This window comes from Myotis myotis, unplaced genomic scaffold, assembly GCF_014108235.1.
Source record: "Myotis myotis isolate mMyoMyo1 unplaced genomic scaffold, mMyoMyo1.p scaffold_m19_p_4, whole genome shotgun sequence".
Taxonomy (NCBI): Eukaryota; Metazoa; Chordata; class Mammalia; order Chiroptera; family Vespertilionidae; genus Myotis; species Myotis myotis.
In genome coordinates, this window is record NW_023416346.1 from 116396859 (window position 1) to 116411490 (window position 14632).

A 14632-nucleotide genomic window follows, 5' to 3' on the forward strand; every position below is an offset into this window, starting at 1 on the left:
AGGACTTTACAGTCATAGTAAGGAATTGAGCACCCAGCTGACTTCAGTGGACAGATCTTCCAGACAAAAACTTAACAAGAAAATAGTGAATCTAAAGGACATACTGGATCAGATGGGTTTAATTGACATTTATAGGACATTTCATCCCAAAGCAGCAGAATTTACATTCTTCTCAAGTGCACATAGATCATTCACAAAGATAGATCACATGTTAGGACACAAAACAAGTCTCTACAAGTTCAAGAAAATTGAAATCATATCAAGCAACTTCTTAGATCACAGTGGAATGAAATTAGAAATCAACTGCAATCAAAACACCTCAAAACATTCAAACACATGGAAGCTAAATAGCATGTTATTAAACAGTGAGTGGGTTACCAATGAGATCAAGAAAGAAATAAAAAACTTCCTGGAAACAAATGAAAATAAACACACAACTACCCAAAATCTCTGGAACACACCAAAAGCAGTCCTGAGAGGGAAATTCATAGCACTACAGGCCTACTTCAAAAAGAAAAAAAAATTAATAATAAACTATTTAACCCTACACCTTAAAAAACTAGAAAGATAACAACAAGAAAAGCCCAAGGAAGGAAATAATAAAGAGTAGAGCAGAAATAAATGACATAGAGACTAAAAAAATTATACAAAAAAATCAATGAAACCAAGAGCTGGTTCTTTGAAAGGATAAACTAAATTGATGAACTGTTAAACAGACTCATCAAAAAACAAAGATAGAGGGCCCCAAAAAATAAAATCAGAAACAATAGTGAAGTTACCACTGACACCACAGAAATACAAAGGAGTGTAAGGAAATACTATAAACAACTACCATATTTTTCCATGTATAAGATGCTATTTTTTTCTAAAATTGTTAGACTGAAAATTGAGGGGCATCTTATACACAGAAGTCAGCTGAGGAGGGAGCCACATAGCTGCCCATGCCTTGTCAAACAGGCTTCCTCCAATCACAAGCCTTATTGTTTCTGATGTCAGCTGATGTCATAATTGGAAGTGGAGGTGGAGGTGGAGGTGGAGAGTGTGTAGATGCAACAGGGACCCGAGCATTCTGAGCCCATAAAGATGTCAAAAAATAAAAAGATAAATACCAGTAAGTGATTGTCTTACTCTGTAAAATTCAAACGGAATATAATCAGCTGTGCAAAATAGCATGGAAATAGAGCTGCAGAGAGCCAATTTGGACCTCCTCCCACTGATGTATGATCAGACAGTGGAGAAAACAGGAAGAACAACTCCTTAAGATGCCAAAAAAGAAGATGGCCTTAAGAGGAAAACCAGCAAAATGTTTAAAATATTTATTTCTTAATTTTGGATTAGAAAAGTGGGGGACGTCTTATACATGGGGGCGTCTTACACACACAAAAATATGGTATATGCCAACAAGCTGGACAATGTGGATTCAACGGACAATTTCATAGAAAAATACAATCTCCCAAAACTGAATCAGGAAGAGTCAGAAACCCTGAGTAGGCCAGTAACAACTGAGAAAGTTGAAGCAATAATCAAAAATCTCCCAGCAAACAAAAACCCTAGTCCTGATGGCTTCATAGGGGCATTTTCCAAACATTCAAAGAAAAACTAACACTTATACCCCTCAAACTATTCCAAAAATCCAAGAGGAAGGAACACTTCTAAGCTTTTTTTAAAAAATATATATTTTATTGATTTTATTTTATTTTTTAAAATATATTTTTATTTATTTTTTACAGAGAGGAAGAGAGAGGGATAGAGAGTTAGAAACATCAATCAGCTGCTTCCTGCACACCTCCTACTGGTGATGTACCCACAACCAATGTACATGCCCTTGACTGGAATCGAACCTGGGACCTTTCAGTTTGCAGGCCAACACTCTATCCACTAAGCCAAACCAGCTAGGGCTATTTTATTAATTTTAGAGAGGAAGGGAGAGGGAGAGAGATATAAAAACATCAATGATGAGAGAGAATCATTGATTGGCTGCCTCCTGCATGCCCTCTACTGGGGATTGAACCCGAAACCCAGGCATGTACCCGTGGCCGGAATCGAACCTGGGACCCTTCAGTCCACAGGCCGATGCTCTATCCATTGAGCCAAACCAGCTAGGGCTTCTAAGCTCTTTTTATGAGGCCAGCATTACCCTAATTCTAAAACCGTATAAAGACACTACAAAGAAAGAGAATTACAGGCCAATATCCCTGATGAACATAGTTGCTAAAATCCTCAACAAAATATTAGAAAATTGGATCCAGAAATATATTAAAAATATCATACACCATGATCAAGTGGGGTTTATTCCAGGGATGCAAGGCTGGTACAATATGAATGAGGAGGTCACAATTCAATTCCCAGTTAGGGCATCTGCCCAGGTTGTGGTCTCGATCCCCAGTGTGGGGCCTGCAGGAGGCAGCCAATCAATGATTCTCTCTCATTATTGATGTTTCTATCTCTCTTTCCCTCTCCCTTCCTCTCTGAATGCAATAAACATATATTTAAAAAGTAAAAGTGAAAAAGTTGTTTCTCAGCCTTTTGGCTAAGACCAAGTGTAGCCTCTGTTCATATAAGTTTAATATAATTGTTAAAAAACAGTGGGGGTGAAGAATAAATTAATCAAAGGCACAGAATAAGATATATTATGATATCTAATAATATTAGGAGCCATTAAAAATGATCATTTTGGTCTGTCTTTATTGGCATTGAAATAATATAAGAATATACTATGAAGGGGAAAAGGAAATTTCAATAGAGCATGTCTAGTATGATGACATTTGTGAAAATGTGTGCATGCTTGTATGTATGTGTATTTTTATGGGGGGAGGAAATCTAGGAAATGAACAGTATAATTCTAACAATTATTATGATAAGATGACAGTTTTATTAATTATTTTTACTTTTTTCTTCATTCCTTCCTTATTAACTAATTATTTTATAATGAGATTGTGCTGTTTCACAATAAAGAATAAATGAAACTCCATTTTGAGAAAAACAACAAGTTCTTAAGCCACTTTCCAAAAACACGTGAACAAACTCCATAATATTTTCTCTGTAGAAGATTACCCTAACTTCTGTTACCAGCTGTGGATCTAAGAAACACAAAGCTAGACAACTATCCTCCACTGAGGAATCAGTAAAGAAGGACTGATTTAAAACCACACCATGGAATCTAAAACAAACAATCTCCCATGAAACTCATAGAAACATCCATAAGATTTGTGGTTATCAAAGGAAGGGAGTTGGGGAGGGGAAAATTGGATGAAGGTGGCTAAGAAGTACAAACTTAGAGTTGTTAAATAAATAAGTACTGCAGATGTAATATGTACAACCTGATGACTATATTTAATTTAACATTGCTGTATGATTTTTTGAAAGTTGCTAAGAGAGTAAATCCTAAAGGTTCACATGAAAAGTTTTGGGATGAGAAGTTTTGGCATGAGAAGTTATATGAGAAGATGGATGTTAACCAGACATTGCCGTAATCATTTCACAATATATGTATGTCAATTCATAATGAGTTACACCTTAAACTTATAGAGTTGTGTGTCAATTATATCTCAATAAAATTGAAAAAGAAATAAAATAAAACCACGCCATGGTCATTGAAGCAGACTGTAATAGCTATCTACTGCTGTATAAGAAATCACCCCAAAACACAACAGCTTGAAACAACAAACAATTATCTCACATTTTCTTGGTCATAGAGAACATTTTATGAACTTGAGCCTAAAGGCAAGGGAAATAAAGGCAAAAATAAATGAATGAATGGGACTTTGTCAAACTAAAAAGCTTCTGCACAGCAAAAGAAACTGACAACAAAGCAAAGAGGCAGCCAACCAGATGGGAGATATTTACAAATGGTAGCTCCAACAAAGTTCTTTATGTTTCCAAAATATATAAAGAACTCATAAAACTCAACACCAAACAAACAACCCAATCAAAAAGTTAGCAGAGACCTGAAAGGACACCTCTCCCAAGAAGACATACAAACAGCCAATAGGTATATGAAAAGATGCTCAACCTCACTGGTAATTAGGGAAAAATAATCAAAACCACAATGAGATACCACCTCACACATGTTAGAGTGGATATTATCAACAAGACAAGCAATAACAAGTGTTATAGAGGCTAAGGAAAAAAGGGAGTCCCCATCCACTGCTGGTGGGAATGTAGACTGATACAACCACTATGGAAAGTAGTCTGGTGATTACTCAAAAAATTGAGAATAGAGCTACCATATGACCCAGCAATTCCTCTCCTGGGTATATACCCGAAAACATTGGAATCATGTATTCTCAAAGATATATGTGCCCCTATGTACACTGCAGCATTATTCATGGTAGCCAAGACATGGAAACAACCAAAGTGTCCTGTGATAGAGGACTGGATAAAGAAGATGTGGTACATACCCAATGGAATACTACTCAGCCATAAGAAAGGATGAAACAGCACCATTTGCAACAACATGGATGGACCCTGAGAATATTATGCTAAGTGAAATAACTCAGAAAAAGCTAAGAACCATACGACTTCACTCATATGTGTGATATAAAACTGAAATTTGTGAATATAAATAGCAGTGTAGTGGTTGCCAGAGAGAAGGGGGTTGGGGGGGAGAAAGGCTCCCAATACATGGTGACAGGGGGAGATTTGAGTTTGGGTGGTGGGCAAATGGTGCAATATACAGATATTGTAAGAAAGAGACCCACACCTGAAACCTATATGTTCATGTTGACCAGTCACCCCAATAAATTTAATTTTTTAAAAAAACTAAACAAAGAAAGAAAAGAAACCTAAGGTTTGTTAACTATTAGGATGAGTTTAAAGAAAGAGCAAATCATCACCTCTTTTGACGTCTTAATGAAAGAAGTGACAATTCTAATCGATGTAAACCTAAAGTGTCAGGAATACCTATTGGGAAACAGCTGGACGAATAGCAATTTCTTAACACTGGGAATTAAAGTTGGTTCAAGTTAAGGGCAAAGTAAAGGTTCAAGGGATTTCTCAATGTCTAGTGCCATACTGAAATAAGTCATTTTGTGAAAAGATATTGTGCCATGAGAGATAAAAGAAAAAGAGCATAAAGAGAGGGAAGAAGGTTACCAATTTAATTAGGAGATTGAAGTCAAAAGATAAATGGTATTTGCCCCTAGTCATTAAACAAATCACAGATGGGGTTAGAGCTCCTGTTCTAATGTGCTAACTAGGCCCCACTGCTCTGGATATTTGCTTATCTTATCTAAAAATACTGCTGTAATTAAAATATTGTCTTCACTTGAAACCTACCAAGTAAATCTGGATTTTTATCTTTCCACACTGAATCTAAACTCTTAATGATATGACTCCTGGTTTCAAAAGTTTCATCTCCAAACCGACTTTAATAAAGAAGAAGATTTGTCTCTAAAGTTAGGGGGGAAAGTTTTAATTGAAACCACTCTCCAGAGTCAGCATAGAGTTGAAGTAATCAAAACCAGATTTTCTCTCCTGTAAAGAAATCTGCAATGACACTGCAGCCTACCTGTGCCATTTTGTGCTGCTTAAGCACTGACTATCCATTCGAATACAACCACTTATTGTTTTTCTGAAGCACAGTGTTTTTATTGCAATAATTTCATTTTCCTTGCCCCAGCAAGGAAGTGATATCCTGAGTATGATTCAGCCTCACTAGAAATGTTCCTAATGGAGTCACCAAAAACTTCAAAACTATAAAAATATAGCCTTATATTAAGGGCTTTGGGGGGAAGAAAACCACAGTGCAATCAACATCCTTCAAAAACAGCAGCAATAATTTAATGACCAGCTTCTCACCAAGTTTAAGAACCTTATTTTCCATGTCAGAAAGCAAAACAGGACCACAAAGATTGTAGACATGCTATAAACACACACACACACAGACACACACACACACACACACACACACACACACACACACACACACACACACACACACCTTTCTCTGAATTTTGTCTGGAAGACCTGAAACACATGGATTTAAAAAGTTGTGCTAGCCTTAGCCAGTTTGGCTCAGTGGCTAGAGCAGCCGTGGGCAAACTACGGCCCGCGGGCTGGATCCGGCCCGTTTGAAATGAATAAAACTATTGAAAAAAAAGACCGTACCCTTTTATGTAATGATGTTTACTTTGAATTTATATTAGTTCACACAAACACTCCATCCATGCTTTTGTTCCGGCCCTCCGATCCAGTTTAAGAACCCATTGTGGCCCTCGAGTCAAAAAGTTTGCCCACCCCTGGGCTAGAGTGTGGGTCTGTGGACTAAATAGTCCCAAGTTCGATTCCAGTCAAGGGCACGTAGCTGTTGCAGGCTCCATCCCCAGTCCGGGTTGGGGCATATGCAGGAGGCAAGCAATCAATGTGTCTCTCTCACATCGATGTTTTTCTCTCTGTGTCTCTTCCCCCTTTCTTCCACTTTCTCTAAAAATCAATGGAAAAATATCCTCGGGTGAGGATTAACAACAACAACAAAGTAGTGCTAAATGTAATGAGATCATCTACATTACTGAAGGTTTCTTCACTTTCAATATTTCAAACAACACTTACCAGAAAGGATGTTTACAAATACTAACTGTAAAATGAAGGAACTAGCCTGGATTGTCTCTTCTGTCGCTTGCCTTCTGTACTTGACACATTTGGCCCATCAACCTAGATTAGCTTAAATAATGTCTCCACATCCAAAACAATCTCACCAGCAGCTTCCCTATTCCACACAGATTTTTCATTTATTCTTTTGCAGCACTAGCACCCTTTCTACTTCCTCTAAACATCTTAATTACACAAATAAAGGTGTGGCTTTATCCTACTAGTAAAGATCTATATATTTACAGAGAGTATAGAACTATTGGACTAAACCGAGACCAGAATACAATTAACTGGTAAGGAAAAGATTATTCATTCTTGCCTTTCTACCTCTTCTCTTTCATTTGTGTCATTTTATTTTGGCTACTAGTTTTGACAATAGCCAAACATTATTTTAGAGTTTAAAAAAATCCAATCAGAATAACATCAAAACTATTAAACACACATGTGTGCTTACATACATGGAAACAGTTCAATATCTTATGAAGAAAGAAAAATATTTTGCAAAGTCTGTCTTAGTATTATTATATGAAAAAAAGAAAGCATAGATGACTTTAAATCCTCACAAACAATTACAGTACAATAATGAGTATTTCAACAGGCATGCATTTTGAAGTTTTAATTAAAATCAGTAGTGCAATTGATATTGTAATGTCTTAGAGTAGCACTCAGGCAAGCAATCACCTGCTTCCCAAATGAATGGCAATACACATGCAATTAATTATAGAAGACTTTGCTGCTGGAACCATGTTAGAATCGCCAAGATTTAGAGCAAGTGTTCACACATTTAACTATGGAAGGCAACTCCATTGGTGCAACTGGATGAGTAGCTACTTGACTTATCTCAGATGCAGCATCTCTTCTTATTAGACCTGTTGTCCCAAAGCTTGCCATAAACTTGCTCACCTTCTCTGGCACCACAAACAATTCTTCTGCTTTCTGTGGCCTACGCTTACTTTTCTATTGCAGAGGTGGGCAAAGCAATGTGGAGAGCTCATCTCATGTTTGAAGTTCAATGTTCCCCATCTTCCTGCCTTATGAGTGAACAGAGGGTTTCAATAGAGCTAAAATAGTTTTACCATTGCTTCTATGAGGCATCACTCTTAAGTTCTCACTCTGAAGATCCTTTGAAGACTCCCCCTTCTTTTCCACAAAAAAGTGGATTCTTGGGATTCTTAGGCAAGACTAAGGCAGAGTGCTTAAAAATATATTCAGCTGCCAACAGTTTCATTCAGGTTCCTTTGGATAACTAAGAAACCAAATGATGGACATTTAAAAATAAAGTTGTGAGAAATTCACAACTTATTTAATGACTGTTTTCTAAATGATCTTAATGAAAATTAATTATACTTCACAAAATAAAAACCAGCACAGAACAATTCTTGCCTAAGTTTTTACAGACCTCTACCTCAAATTGGAAGAAAGGAAGAAGGGAAGAAAGAAGGGAGGGAGAGAAAGTGGGGAGGGAGGTTGCCCAAAGTCCTCTGGCTGTCTGAAAATATAGCAGCGTTTTCTTTAGGCTTAAGTAAGTTTGCTTCATCAACATCCAGATATGCAAGTACAAGGGGTTCCAGCTTCTCATAATTAGGATTCATCTTTGCAATATCTTAATTTCAACCACTGTGAGGAAGTGACCATAGCTCCCAGGGGCTTGGTCAGCCCCTCTTGGTGACCTCTCTGGGTTCCCTAAAGTCCACAGAAATATCTCACAATATCAAGGAAATTACAGGCATTGATATGTTAATGTTGCAGTGAAGTTTCTGAGCAGGGTTACAAAAGTTTAGCATTGTTGTATTCTAACCAATGCTAATGGTATAAGTAAGCGGTTATTAGAAAACTTATAAATAGCACCCTTCCCTTATAAAGCATTGGTTAGTCCAGTCTGCAAGAAAACTAGGTAACTGAGATATTAACAGAGGCAATTGTAACACAAAACTATGATATTTAGAAATCTAAAAATAAGCAACATGAAGTTCACCCACTGTTGTTACAGTAGGGGAGGGAAAAAAATACTTTTCCTTCTACACTTCCAAGTTCTTGTGGCTGGTCTAATAATCAAATTGACATGAGACAGATTAAATAAGAAAAAAAATGACTAAACTTATTATATATGTACTAGAGGCCCTGTGCACAGATTCATGCACCTGTGGAGTCCTTTGGCCTTGCCTGTGCCCTCTCACAATCAGGGACCCCTCAGGGGATGTCGGACTGCCAGTTTCTGCCCAATCCCCACAAGCCAGGCTGAAGGACCCCACTGGTGCACAAACCCATGCACTGGGCCGATTTCAGCCCAATCCCCACAGGCCAGGCCGAGGGATCCCACCAGTGCACGGATGCACTGGGCCTCTAGAATGTATATAAGATCTTTGGTTAATCTCTTCCCACCTTCCTCCCTCCCCTTTCACTCTGAGACTCATCAGTCTGTTCCATGTTTCCATGCCTGTGAGTTGAGCGTCTGCCCCCTGGTGGTCAGTGTGCATCATAGCTACCAGTCAACCAGTCGAACAAACAGTTGCTTAGGCTTTTATATATATAGATATACGGGAGTTCCATAAAACTATGGGACCAGAGGACAAAATGGCATATAAGGCTTATTAGCTATCTTGAGCTAAGGAGATCAGGACTAGTGGTTTGTTGTTGTTTTTTAAAATATATATTTATTCATTTCAGAGAGGAAGGGAGAAGAATGAGAGAGAGATAGAAGCATCAATGATGAGAGAAAATCATTGATTGCCTGCCTCCTGCATGCCCCACATGGGGGAATTGAGCCTGCAACCCAGGTATGTGCCCTGACCAGGAATTGAACAGTGACCTCCTGGTTCATAGGTCGATGCTCAACCACTGAGCCATGCTGGTCAGCCAGGAGTAATGGTTTTGACTTCAAAGTGAAAATAGGCAATTCATAGGTACATGAGAGAGGGAGTAAACATTTGGTGAACGAATTCTTGCCAACCCACGCAAAACCAATAGGACATAGACAGAGAGAGGAGTCTAACTAACAGACTTTGCTAGGTTCCTCCCTGTTTGCCACACTTAGTTTATATGAATTCCCTTCCTTTAAGCAGGTTTTTCTATCTGAATTCCTTTACACAGGTAGAGGGGAGGTCAAAGATGCTTCTTGAGTCTTTTGTTTCTTGAAAACACAGTTTAAAATAATCAACATCCCAAAAAGGCATATTTCAGGGTGGCAAACTCTGCTTCCCCTCATTACCTAGTAAATCCTTGAAGCAATCAGCTAGAATTTGTTAATACTTAAGTTTAGGTCCTGGGTGACAAACTAAAAAAGATATAGCCGAAACCAGTTTGGCTCAGTGGATAGAGCGTCAGCCTGCGAACTGAAGGGTCCCAGGTTCGATTCCGGTCAAGGGCATGTGCCTTGGTTGCGAGCACATCCCCAGTGGGGGGTGTGCAGGAGGCAGCTGATCGATGTTTCTCTCTCATCGATGTTTCTGGCTATCTCTCTCCCTTCCTCTCTGTAAAAAATCATTAAAATATATTTTTAAAAAAAAGATATAGGTGGTCATAGTTAGCAAATTCTTTATTCAAAAACTCATCTCCTTAGCCAATGTAAGGAATATGCATTTCGTCTCTTCTTTATAATTCTAATAAATTTAAATATAATATTTTTAATCATTATAAACAGTTTCAATGCTGAGAACATTTAACTGGATGTAGTGTATTCCTCCTACGTGCTATAATACCATTGAACTAATGAAAATTATCTGGTCAGAAATTATTTAATTGTTTTAAACCTAATTTTTGTGAAAACAGAAAATTACCAAGTCAACTAACTTCAAAGGTGCATATATAAGTCTGGTTTACTGAGCATTTCTCCATAATTCTGCTTATTGGCATTGAAAACTTTACATAACAGAAACACCTCACCTTCACTGCATACTTATAAATTACAGGCACTATGCTAGTTATTCAGTGACCATTAATTCATTTAACATTCCCCACAAGGATCATTGGGTTATACTCTCTTTTTAACATATTTTTAATATGGAGGTTGAATGTTATAAATTCCCCAAATTTGCATAGCTAGTGATGAGAAAGGCCATTATTTGAACTTCACTTTATTATGCTGTATTGTCCCACTACCTGTACATCCCCACATACCAATTGTACCTCTTGTGGTGTTTTCAATGCCATATGCTCCCTCTAACCTTCAATTATCACTATATGCAAATACTGACCCTTCTTCAATTTCTCCCGGATTGGTTCCAAGTCTTCCTTTATATAAATAGGCATTGTCTCCCTATGCAATCCAGCCATTGCTGTCACAAGCACATTGTATACTTTGTGGTTTTTTAATATATTTTTATTGATTTCAGAGAGGAAAAAAGAGGAAGAGAGAAATAGAAACATCAATGATGAGAGAGAATCATTGATCGGCTGCCTCCTGCATGCCCCACACTGGGGATTGAGCCCACAACCTGGGCATGTGCCCTGCCCGGGAATCCAACTGTGACCTCCTGGTTCATAGGTTGACACTCAGCCATTGAGCCACACCAGCCAGGATGAATGCCTTTGAATCAATCTCTAGATATTTTCCTTTTACCTGGTCATCTGAGAAATAAAAGTGCCTTAACATATGAGGTTTGTTAACATTCATGTTAAGTCTGCCTAAAGCATATTTTGGGTTCATGAGAATGTATAAGTCTGACAAAGAGACAAAGACAAGGGGCATATCTAAAGAGGAACAGCATACTGGAAGCAAGTTAAGCAAGGATGATTTCAGCCCACCAAAGACATCTTGTGAGTAAGAGGCATGGGCAGAGTGTACACACATTGACAACTGAAGCCAAAGAGTGGACCAAATCAGATGAAATACATGAAATCCTATATCAATGTCCTAAGGTGAAAGTTTAGAATTTATGGAACAGGAAGGAGAGGAAAGAATGAAGAAGGAACTAAAAATGTGTGGCCACCCAGCCAATATGGTTCAGCAGTTAAATGTCAAACCAGGAACCAAGAGGTCGCCGGTTCAATTCTTGGTCAGGGCACATGCCCAGGTTGTGGGCTCCATCCCCAGTAGGGTGCATGCAGGAGGGAGCCAATCAGTTATTTTTCTCTCTCATCGATATTTCTATTTCTCTATCCCTCTTCCTTCCTCTCTCTGTAAAAATCAATAAAAACATATTTTTAAAAAATAAAAATGTGTGGCCATTTTGTGCTAGGCACACTATTATTTATTTAATGGACAGCACCTCCTGTAATCCAACATCAGCAACCCTACAAAATGGGCATTATTATCCATCTTTTACAAGTGAGGATACTGAGGCCCAGAGGGGTCTCATAACTAAAGTAAGGCAGCTAGAAAGCAAGCCTCAAAACTGAAGTACAAAGCCAGATGTTTCTTATCTGAAGCCTGTGCCTTTACCTTTACAGTAAGCTGGGACATCAAACCAAGAAGAATATCTGAATGGCATAACTGTCATTGGAGGCAGCCAGGAATTGTGGCTTAAATAGTACCGAGGGGACCAGAGCAGGTATATCTATACTTGTTAATATGCTAGAGTGAGAGTTTATATGCAGGAAAGTGTGTGTGTGCATTTCATTCATTACCATAGTTGGGGCAATTCCACCTCACTGGTTTTAGAGGCTGACTGGATCATCTGCCTGTTTATATGAGGTTATTTCCCATCTATTCATCCTTCATCCCCATGGTTAGAATGTCATTTTCTTGAGTGCCAGTTCTAGTTATCAAGTCAGTGTAGTAACACAACAGTATCCCATAATCCTCCAGTGTATAGAACAGGGTCAGGGACCTTATGTGCTTAATAAATGTTAATTTTTTCCATAAGTACAAGAGGAATATGCTCATTCAAACTGAATAAAGCAAAAAAATGCATTTAACTCATGCAAAATAAACTTTACAAGCAATTTACAATGGTTACATGGTCACTAGGATAGATAGTCTCAATAAACTAGCATTTGGATAACGAGGTTAAATCTCAGATTAGGAGTAAATAGTTTAGAGCCTTTGGTATGCCTGTCAGGACATCACAGTAAACTGGCGTGACTACAAAATATCAAAATTGGCCAAATTACACTTTTGCCCATTGTCTTCAAGGACTAAGTATCTGGTATGGCTACTGTTGGCAAAAAGGAAACAAGTAAAAAAACACATAAAACAATTACAGAGCTACTACAGTAGTCTAGCATCAGAAAATGGCACAAGAAGATTCCCTGCTTTTATCTTTCATCAAAATCAGATCTCTTTGTTAAAACTATAGAACATTGAAAGTCCATTTTGCTCAGCAAGCACATGAAAAAGTGAAAAATTATTGTAATCCCTTATAACTCCCTTATATCCCCCCTTTTAAATATGTTCTTATTGATTTCAGAGAGAGGAAGGGAGAGAGATATATAGAAACATTAATGATGAGAGAGACTCATTGATGGGCTGCCTCCTACATAGCCCCTACTGGGGATCTAGCCAAAAACCAAGGCATGTGCCCTGACCGGGAATCGAATTGTGACCTCCTGGTTCATAGGTCAGCACTCAACCACTGAGCAACACTGGCCGGGCCCTTATATCCCCTTTACAGTTGTCTGGCTGAGTTATATAACCATATCAAGCAAAAGAGACACATCTAGAACATAATGTAGGAAACTCTGGAATGAAGCTACATGGTCACAGTAAGTAGAGAAACTAGCAGAGTGTACAGAAATGTCAGATACTTTAAACTGGTAAAGCGTGGTCAGTTAGCCTGTAAAACCAAAAAGCATCATTTCAATTCATAAAGTAAACATTTAAGTAGAACCAACACTCCAGAAAAGGCAATACCTAATATTAATCTATGATTTTAAGGCACATATAACTACAGAAGGTAACCATAACAGACCGTCTTTCTTAAAAATAAAAAAGGCCTTTGCTGCATGAAGGACCATACTACTATCTGTTAGTCAGAATACAAGGTTTTACAAAAGCCAGAACACTAAATGTTGAAAGAGAAATCAGTGATCTAGAATTTTCTGTTTGTTAGATTGCTAAAGACTAAGTACAGAGTAAGTAGCATGATAATTCAGAAAGATGAATTGATTTTGAATATCCTTAGGTCACATCCTACTAAATTTATTCTTCTTCTTTAGTGAATGGACAATATAAAATGATGGTTAGTTCAAATTCATGTGCCAGGAGACTCTAGCTTTTAAAACCCATACTACATATTGCCAAAGTAGAATAGACGCTTTGTATAGAAACTAATGCATTTTGGTATCTTTCAGTGAGGAGGCTGTGGTCGTGGTTGTTTTTTAAAGTGATCAGAGAATATAAATTATCACTTAAAAGGAAAAAAGCATTTGTCATATATAATATTTTCTATATCTATATCTATATTTGTATTTATTTCAGAGATGAAGGGAGAGGGAGAGAGAGATAGAAACATCAATGATGAGAAAGAATCATTGACCGGCTGCCTCCTACATACCCCACATTGGGGATCGAGCCCACAACCTGGGTATATGCCCTGACTGGGAATGGAATCGTTACCTCCTGGTTCAACCACTGAGCCTTGCCAAGAGGGCATAAATAATATTTTAAGAGCTGTAGGTATTTTACCTGGAAGGCTTCTTGTTTGATGGCTGGCCATGGGCACATTTAGATGTAAAAGAAAAGAAGACATATAAAGATTCAAGGGGAAAGAGGGAGAGAAAAGGGGCTATGGGTAAATCTTAGCAGAATGGTCAGCAGCCAGATAGACTGGGTACTTTAGACAGAGGTCAGAAAGAAAGGGGAAAAAGGAGGGAGGGAAGGAGGAAGGGAGGGAGGGATCTCAGCAGGCAGTAGGGGCTAGAAAATTCCAAGGTAAGGTACAAGGGTAGTGATGATTGCTTTTCGAAGTAAATGCTTGCTCTGTGCAATGTGAGTCTATTTCATGACCTGCAAATCTTCATGATATGTTTGGTGTGATTGGCTTTCTGTGGACTCCAGTGAAGGGACCAGTTCTATATCAGGGTTGGCACAAAACCAAACAATGTCAGACCTCTTAAACAAAGGGACAAAACATAGAGGCAGGATGCATTTGAAGGCTCAGCCAGG